The sequence below is a fragment of the Schistocerca cancellata genome, chromosome 12 (genome assembly GCF_023864275.1).
Source record: "Schistocerca cancellata isolate TAMUIC-IGC-003103 chromosome 12, iqSchCanc2.1, whole genome shotgun sequence".
In the NCBI taxonomy this organism is placed as follows: Eukaryota; Metazoa; Arthropoda; class Insecta; order Orthoptera; family Acrididae; genus Schistocerca; species Schistocerca cancellata.
Genome location: NC_064637.1, coordinates 93802384 through 93812574, shown reverse-complemented (window position 1 = coordinate 93812574; position 10191 = coordinate 93802384).

Below are 10191 nucleotides of genomic sequence, written 5' to 3'. Positions count from 1 at the left end.
AGGGGCCCCAGCTCTATTTATTTACCTGTACATCATACGTGTTTTTGTTATTTTTTCTTTTATTTGCGCCAGCTCAGCCACTCACACATACATACAACCGTGATTCGCATATCAATATTTACTCTGATTGTAAATATTTTACATCACGATGTCCTACCATCAGTGCCGTGAAATGTTCCTCCAAACGCCAATTCACACAAAACACACAGAATTTACGCCTCCAGGCAACTATCCTGGCTGCTTACATTAAAGTTATATGGAAGTGATAACAGTCATTTACTTAACATTATTTGCGGCACAACTTGACTCAATGGTTGGATCGGTTGATAGGACACATTCCGAGACAGCAAGTGTGTGTGTGTGTGTGTGTGTGTGTGTGTGTGTGTGTGGTGTGTGCGGGAGGCGGGGGGTGGGGGGGCGGCATTTGTATACGGACACCAATAGACGTATATAGCAAACAGTTTCAAAAGGATGTAGGTTGCAGTAGTTATTCAGAGATGAACAGGCTTCCACAGGTTAGAGTAGTGGATTGAATACCACTACAAAAACAAAAACGACACTGTTCTCTGTATTTTATTCATAACTCCACGCAGTGGCCTGTAAACACACCAGACATGTCTCCTGGCCGTAGATACATAATGCTACACGTAGGAAGTAGTGGCGGGGTCGGTAGTTAAAGTTGTTCGAAAAATACTGTGAATTCTTCAGTTAAAAATTTTAAGGAAAGTAAATTTCTAATTTCAGAAAAAAATTAGTCGGCAGTTACAAATATATTTTTTTAATAAGTTTATGCCAAGAAAAGGAAACTCGTAATGGAGTCGCAATATTTGCGTTGTGAAAAGCAGTGTCCGGTGAAGTAGTTAAATCTAGTGAGGAAAGAACAATAGTACACCACAAAAAAGAGTGAGAAACATGGTGAACAGTGCGAGGAAGGCCAGAACACAAAGTTGTGATTATATGGCAGAGATAAAAGTGGTAGTGCGACCTCAGACCAGATGTGAGGAAACGCAGATCAGCAAACCGTAAGTAATTACTTTTTACAAAAAAATCGCTACGTCAACTGTTCAATAATCTAAAACTAACAAAACTGTATCGTTGTAGGTCCCACTGATGATGCTTTAGAACAGGAAAAGGCGAAACGCATATGGGATAAATAAATTAACTAGCAGCAGGAAAAGACAGTTTTATTTACAAAACAAATATCCTTTTACTTTGCTTTCCCGGTTTTGACAAGTGAATTTGTCGTATTTAGCAGCGTACAAAATTCGGGATACAATAAATCTTTTGGCCTTAGCTATACATTTAGGTTAATTATAACAAGTATATAATAAGTATATAACGTCCCCAGTTTTGGAGACTTCTGATGATGACAAATTAATGTCGAAACCAACAAAACAAAATTACAAATTATATATTTGCGGCTGACGACTGAATTCTACTCGGAAATGTTTACTACAGATGCTCAAAATAAAACTCTAAATGTTTTTAAAATTAATTATACAATACGTGGATGGTTAAGCCATACTTCGTTGGCCTTGCAAAATCTTGTACTGTACATTGAAAGGGGAAGTTTTTACCAGCAAATATGAACTGAGTTACTTTAATCTCTTTATAGTTTTACCTGTTTTGAAGATGAAAATTTGCGTTACTTTCCAATAGCACCTGTTTCAAGATATACATAACTTGTAACTAGTTTTTGATGACAATTCTGTTCAACTTGTTGTCAATTATTGATCTTTGTTGTTCAATAGAGTAATAAGGTAACAGATATTTAAATACAGTTCAGCCAAGATTTTTTTTCAATTGCAATACTTCTATATTTGTCCGCCTGCTTAGCTGGGTGGTAGCACGCTTGCCTCCCATGCACTGGGCCAGGGTTCATTTCCCGGCCGGGTTGGAGATGTTCTCCTCTCGGGGACTGGGTGGTGTGCTGTGCTCATCATCATTTCATCATCATCATCGGCTGCAAGTCGCCCTATGTGGCGCCGATTGAAATAAGACTTGCACTTGGAGGCCGAACCCGAGTGGGCATCCCGGAATGCCATACGATCATTTAATTTTTTCATTTTTACTTCTATATTTGACACAAACTGCAATTATGGAAAAGCCTCGATCGCAAAATTGTTTATTAAATGTTACGCATTTCGAAAAATCTTCGACAGACATAAGCTGAAGGAGCAATGGACAGAAATTATTAAAAGTAAGTAACACACAGTTACGTGCGTAGTACATGATCGTGACAAACGATGTATGCACATTTATTTCATTACCTACATGTAGATCTAGTTTTAGGCTCAACGAACTGAGCACGTAGACTGTAACCTGAGGTGACAGAAGACATGGGATAGCTATATGTACATATATGTGCACATGTACACATGGCGTTACTATCGTGTACACGATGTAGTAAAAGGGCCGTGCATTGGTGGGGCTATCATTTGTACTGAGATGATTCGTGTTAAAAGGTTTCCGACATGTTTATGGTCGCAATGGTAGTTGGAGCTAGACGTATCGGACTTTCCATTCACAAATCGTTAGGGAATTCAGTATTCCGAGATTCATAATGTAAATGGTGGACCGATAATACCAAATCTCAGGCATTACTTCCCACCAAGGCAACACAGTGGACAACGGCCTTCACTTAACGACCGAGAACAGCGGCATGTGCGTAAAAGAGCTATCAGTGCGAACAGTCAAGCTATAATGCGTGAAATAAACGCAGAAATGTGGGACGTACGACGAACGTATGAGTTAGGACGGAGCGGCGGACTTTGGCATTAATGTGCTATGGCAGCAGACGACCGACGCGAGTGACTTTGCTAACAGCACGACATAGCCTGCAGCGCCTCTCCTGGGCTCATGACCATATCAGACTCCAGGCCACTGGAATACCGTGGCTGGTCAGATGAATCTCTATTTAACTTGGTAAGAGCTGATGGTAGGGTTCGAGTGTGGCACATACTGCACGAAACCATCGACCCAAGTTATCAACAAGTCACTTTGCAAGCTGCTGAGACTCCATATTCCTGTGGGCTATGCTTACTGTGGTGTGTTGGCAGAAGAGCCAACACCGTGTTGCTAGAGGAGGCCAAAATGCACGCGTTAAGCTCACGCAGACTGGCGTGAGGTCTGGAACAGTGTAAAGTAGTTAATATAGCAAATAAAGTACGTAGTTGATGTAATACTTAACTTTATTCCATAATTGGTCAACATCGGTCTGACGGTACAGGCTTTCTAAGATAACCAGCAAAAGATAAATGGCGCCTTGCTAGGTCGTAGCAATTGACGTAGCTGAAGGCTATGCTAACTACAGTCTCGGCAAATGAGAGCGTAGTTGTCAGTGTAGCATCGCTAGCAAAGTCGTCTGTAAAACTGGGGCGAGTGCTAGGACGTCTCTCTAGACTTGCCGTGTGGCGGCGCTCGGTCTGCAATCACTGACAGTGGCGACACGCGGGTCCGACGTATACTAGCGGAGCGCGGGCGATTTAAAGGCTACCACCTAGCAAGTGTGGTGTCTGGCGGTGACACCACATTTACATGGAGTAGAGTGGGTCTCTGGTCCAAGTGAGCCATCATTTAGTGGAAATGGTTAAGTTCGGTTCATCGTAGATCTTTTACAGCCATTCATGGACTCTATGTTCCCAAATAACGATGGGATTTTTATGGATTGTAGCGTCACAAGTTGTTCCGAGCTAACGTTTGTTTTGGGACAGCTTGCTGTATGTAACTTCGGCGGCTCACATCTAGCGGCCTACCCGGGAGACACACGTGCATCTGTCACTGCCTGCCATGGAAAAGCTATTCACTGTCTCTTACTGAATTCGTACATTCACCACCAATAAGAATCTAAATAAGGGATAGTAGTTTTTGTGTAATCGCTCTCAAAATATGTATACTGCACTTTGTTATTGATAGAAAGGTGCTGTGAAAATCTCAGCTTTCTAGCGGGCATATTTTCGGAGATAGAAAACTTTAAAGTTAGAAAAACTACACTTAGGAAAGGAAATTTACCTGGGAACATTTATGACTTGTTTTTGGTTGTCAGTTCAACTGCACCTGAAGTATCAGCGTATGGAATTATTTAATATAAATTTAATTTAAAAATTTCAAATACCGTTCAATTTTCGTAGTGTGAAATCTAGAATAAATTCAGAAAGAACGACTAAAGTCAATATTTATTTTATTATGTGTTATGTGAGCCTGTGAGTAAATGAGTGTGTATGCGGGATATTCGTCAAATTTTAATATTGCGTTATATACCGTCTTAAGTAATGTTCAAGATTTACACAAGCCTGTTGTGGGAAAATGATCCTAGGACATTTACCCACTTTGCTGATGACTCATGTCTAGGTGTGATTGCTATTGCCATAGAGCAACCAAAAAATCAGCTGGAGTAAAATCTGTATCTAAAGAAAATATCTAGAATTACTGTCTTTTCGTTTATTAAACATTACGATGATATTCGTATGTCAAATTGACGCAAATGCGTCTGTGTATAAGGACTGGTGCTGACCAGTTTTGGCGCGAGTATGATCACGAGTGAGTATTCTGATTGGCAATCAGTATGGTCAGCCTACCAGAATTGAGACGGTTCCCGCTCGTTACCTGGTGGTTATACTGGGAGTGAGGCTGGAAGAAGGAAGTCGCTCGCTAGCTTTGAACGCGTATGGTCATGTTACTAGTGCCAGTAAAAATAATGTGTAAGATGAAGAATTACTTAGTGTTTGAGTTATAATTGATGTATGTCGATAGCAGTTGTTGTTGAGGACTGCTCGGCGGAATTTCAGAGGTTTCGACAAAATCTGTTGGACAGATATTCGCGTGTGAAATATTTGCCTTTATAGAATCTGTGTGGCATGTTGCAGTATTCAACCAATGGTTCAATTGGCTCTGAGCACTATGGGACTTAACTTCCGAGATCATCAGTCCCCTAGAACTTAGAACTATTTAAACGTAACTAACCTAAGGACACCACAAACATCCATGCCCGAGGCAGGATTCGAACCTCGACCGTGGTTCCAGACTAAAGCGCTTAGAACCGCTAGGCCACACCGGCCGGCAGTATTTAACTACTGAGCATTTTTTGCGAGCAGTTTCTTTTTTTGAAATCGACAAGAAGGACCAAATGTAATAACTCATATCAGTGGTGAAATTAGTGATTGTGAAAATGTTGTTTGATTTGGGTCGGGTTTAGACAAATTTTTATCTGCTGTGCATGTGAAATGTGTGTATGAACCGTGAACTGGAAGGAAATAGCCAATAGTTTAAATGTGGACAGAATAGTACCTTTTCTTTGGTTATCAAGGACAAAATAAACATTATTGTGTGGAATGTTCGGACATTATTTTCCAGAAGCCAATCCATTTTCTTGTTGTTGTTGTGGTCTTCATTCCCGAGACTGGTTTGATGCAGCTTTCCATGTTACTCAATCCTGCGCAAGCTCCTACGTCTCCCAGTACCTACTGCAACCTACATCCTTCTGAATCTGCTTAGTGTATTCATGTCTATGTCTCCCTCTACGATTTTTACCCTCCACGCTGCCCTCCAGTACTAAATTGGTGATCCCTTGATGCCTCAGAACATGTCCTACCAACCGATCCCTTCTTCTAGTCAAGTTGTACCACAAACTCCTCTTCTCCCCAATTCTATTCAATACCTCCTCATAAGTTATGTGATCTACCCATCTAATCTTCAGCGTTCTTCTGTAGCGCCACATTTCGAAATCTTCTATTCTCTTCTTGTGTAAACTATTTTTCGTTCACGTTTCACTTCCATACATGGCTACAATCCATACAAACACTTTCATAAACGACTTCCTGACACTTAAATCCATACTCGATGTTAACAAATTTCTCTTCTTCAGAAACGCTTTCCTTGCCATTGCCAGTCTACATTTTATATCCTCTCTACTTCGACCATCATCAGTTATTTTGCTCCCCAAATAGCAAAACTCCTTTACTACTTTAAAGTCTCATTTCCTAATCTAATTTCCTCAGCATCACCCGACTTAATTCGACTACATTCCATTATCCTTGTTTTGCTTTTGTTAATGTTCATCTTATACCCTCCTTTCAAGACACTGTCCATTCCGTTCAACTGCTCGTCCAAGTCCTTTGCTGTCTGTGATAGAATTACGATGTCATCGGCGATCCTCAAAGTCTTCATTTCTTCTCCATAGATTTTAATACCTGCTCCGAACTTTTCTTTTGTTTCCTTTACCACTTGCTTAATATACAGATTGAATAGCATCGGGGAGAGGCTACAACCCTGCCTCACTCCCTTCCCAACCACTGCTTCCCTTTGATGCCGCTCGACTCTGATAACTGCCATCTGCTTTCTGTACAAATTGTGAATAGTCTTTCGCTCCCTGTATTTTACCCCTGCCACCTACAGAATTTGAAAGACACATTATTTTCCAGAAACCAATTCATTTTCTTACTGCCCGGTAAAATTGGATGAAAGTATTTCTACAGAACTTTCGTTCATAACTAGTTACGTGGCCTCAGTAATTGTGTTTTTTTTATCAACGCTGCTTTTACATCATCTTGTATCTACGTTGCCGAGTGGAGGGAAATTGAGCAGACGCCGTTCTGAGGTAGGCGAATTTTAATTTGGAGCCTGCACAGTGCCAACGACGAATAGACACGAGAAATTAAACCCCGACCCGCCGCAGCATGACAATGCGGCGCCACTGCACCGGGCCACAATTGCTCGCGATTGGTGTGAATAAGATTCGAGAGAATTATTTGGCCATCCAGAATGGCCAACATGAATCTCACCGAACATTTATGGTACATAAGCGTGAAGAAAATCTTGCACCGGCACTTTCACAATTGTGGGCAGCTACAAAGACAGCATAGCTCAATTTTTTTCCGCGAGGGACTTCCAGCGACACATTGAGTCCATGCCATGTCAAGATGTCCGACACGCCATTAGGAAGTATCACATGTCGCTTGTCAATTCAGTATACAGGGTGTTTCAAAAAGGTACGGCCAAACTTTCAGGAAACATTCCTCACACACAAAGAAAGAAACTATTTTATGTGAACATGTGTCCGGAAACGCTTACTTTCCATGTTAGTGCTCATTTTATTAATTCTCTTCAAATCACGTTAATCATGGAATGGAAACACACAGCAACAGAACGTACCAGCGTGCCTTCAATCACTATGTTAGAGGAAATGTTCAAAATGTCCTCCGTTATTGAGGATACATGCATCCACGCTCCGTCGCTTCAAATCCCTGATGCGCTGATGCAGCCCTGGAGAATGGCGTATTGTATCACAACCGTCCACAATGCGAGCACGGAGAGTCTCTACATTTGGTACCGGGGTTGCGTAGACAAGAGCTTTCAAATGCCCCCATAAATGAAAGTGAAGAGGGTTGAGCTCAGGAGATCGTGGAAGCCATGGAATTGGTCCGCCTCTACCAATCCATCGGTCACCGAATCTGTTGTTGAGAAGCGTACCAACACTTCGATCAAAATGTGCAGGAGCTCCATCGTGCATGAACCACATGTTGTGTCGTACTTGTAAACGCACATGTTCTAGCAGCATAGGTAGAGTAGCCCGTATGAAATCATGGCGGTGAATCGAGGAAGTACAGTACATACTGACCAAACTAAAATGAGCTCTAACATGGAAATTAAGCGTTTCCGGACACATGTCCACATAACATCTTTTCTTTATTTGTGTGTGAGGAATGTTTCCTGAAAGTTTGGCCGTACCTTTTTGTAACACCCTGTATAATTCGTTGGGGAACGCTAGATATTACTTCTCTTACACTCAATAACTTCCTGTCAATTATTGCGAGCTGTGACCTTTCTGGCACGAAACCACGAATACAGTAACACAACTGACACGATATTCCATAGGTGCGCTTGTGAAGAACTCTGTTAAAATCCTTCTGCAAATCTAAAAATATTTAATGAATTTTATGTCTCCTGTCGATAGCACCCATTACTACGTGAGAATAAGGAGCTAGTTGTATTTCACAGGAACGATATTTTGTGAATCCGTTATGGCTATTTGTCAATACATCGTTTTTTTTCGAGGTGTTTCATAATGTTCGAAAACAAAAAAAAATTGCTCTGAGCACTATGGGACTTAACATCTATGGTCATCGGTCCCCTACTTAGAACTACTTAAACTTAACTAACCTAAGGACATCACACAACACCCAGCCATCACGAGGCAGAGAAAATCCCTGACCCCGCCGGGAATCGAACCCGGGCGTGGGAAGCGAGAACGCTGCCGCACGACCACGAGCTGCGGGCCTGTTCGAAAAAATACATGTTCCAAAACCGTACTGCAAATCGACGCAAGCGATATGCGTCTAATTCAGCGGATTTCTCCTATTTCATTTCTTCGGTATTGGTGTGACTTGTGCAACATTTCAGTTTTTGAGTAAGGATCTTTCTACGAACGAGGGGCTGTAAGTGATTACTAAGTACGCAACTACTGTATCAGCATACTTCTGAAAGGAATCTGACTGGTATACGATTTGGACTGGACGTCTTGACCTTCTTAAGTGTTTTAAGCTGCATCGCTGCACAGAGGACATTTAATAGTGTTTTCTGCATGCTTGTAAGTTTGTACAATGGCAAATTGCATACAAATTTTAAGAACTTGGTAGTGGGAAAATGAAGTCGCGAAATATGTTGCGAGAAATGAAGCACACATTTTGAACAGCTGGAGCGTAATAATCTGGGTAACTGAGTAGCAGTTCCGTTGCTTTACGTCATTTCCGTCAGTGTTCTAATACTGTACTACGGTTCATTAACGCCTTTTTAAGGAATATTCGATTTCATAAAGATAGAATGAAAAGTCACAACTAAATTATATATACTCTGCTGCAAGTACTTCCTCAGTACTTTGAGCATCCGCATTCCTTTTGTGCTGAGTTTCTGTTTGTCCTAGTCTCGTAAAAAGCGTCACTTTGGGAGATTAATATTCTGATCATGTGGAGGGCGAATCGTAATTAAGAAATGTTGGGAAAGGCGCGTAGGCGGATGATAGCGGCTTCTACAAAGACAGTCGCGCTGCCAAAGGCGGGTCCTCCGTAAGTGGTTCCAGATAAGGCAGCGGGGAGGGGAGACGAGGGAGGTCTGGGAAATGAAATTCTGTCTGGGGCGTCGCTCTGGATCACTGGAGGGCAGATACCGCTGCTAAGAGCGAGGTGCTCGCGCACAGTCCGAATTTTCTCTAACAGACAAATTTTATGAATAGTTTCCATAATTTAGTTGATATTACACAGTTGTAAAATTTGTAGTAGGAGAGATCCTCCATGATACACAGTCACTGTAAAGAAACCTAAAGAAACAGAGATTACTGCATAGTAGGTACAAAACAAATCATATGCTATTGATAGATGCTGAATGAAATATGTTTGGCAGGCAAGAGAGCAATGCGTGAAGTCTTCAGTGAATATCGTAGCAGATTGAGCTTTCACAAAACATAAAGATATTCTGGTCGTATGTAAAGGCTATTAGTGGCACCAAATTTAGTGTCTAGTCACTAATGATATACAGGACATAAAATCCCATCTGAGGCCTGCGATTATTTTTTGTTAATAATTGGCAACCAATGCTGTACAATCGCAATAAAGTCATAAGTCTTTCATTAGAACATGTTACGCGTTTCGGGGTTACACCCATCTTAAGACATCACAAACTTCAACTCCTTCCTAACCGACCAGGCGTACAGTCTTGAGAACTCATAGACAGTGTCGAATAACATACGACTGCGACACAAGCAGTCTTGAAGCAGGGCGTATACTGTACGCCTGGTTGGTTAGGAAGGAGTTGAAGTTTGTGACGTCTGAAGATGGGTGTAATCCCGAAACGTGTAACATGTTCTAATAAAAGAGTCAATTGAACATCTCGTGACTTTATTGCGACTGTACAGTATTGGTTGCCAATTATTAACGGTCACTCATGGACGATGCAGAAATGAAAGAGAGGGAAGCAGAGCAAAAGCAGATATGGTCAACTCTGTTTTCAAGTTTTGCTTTACAAAGGTAAACACAGAAGAATAGCCCCAATTCAAACACCGTACTACTAAAAGACGACTGAAATAGATGTTAGTGTCAGTGGCGTTGAGAAACAGCGGAAATAATTAAAATTGAACAAAACCCCAGGGCCCGATAGAATCCCTTATCAGATACTATACGCAATTCGCAGCTGAGTTAACCT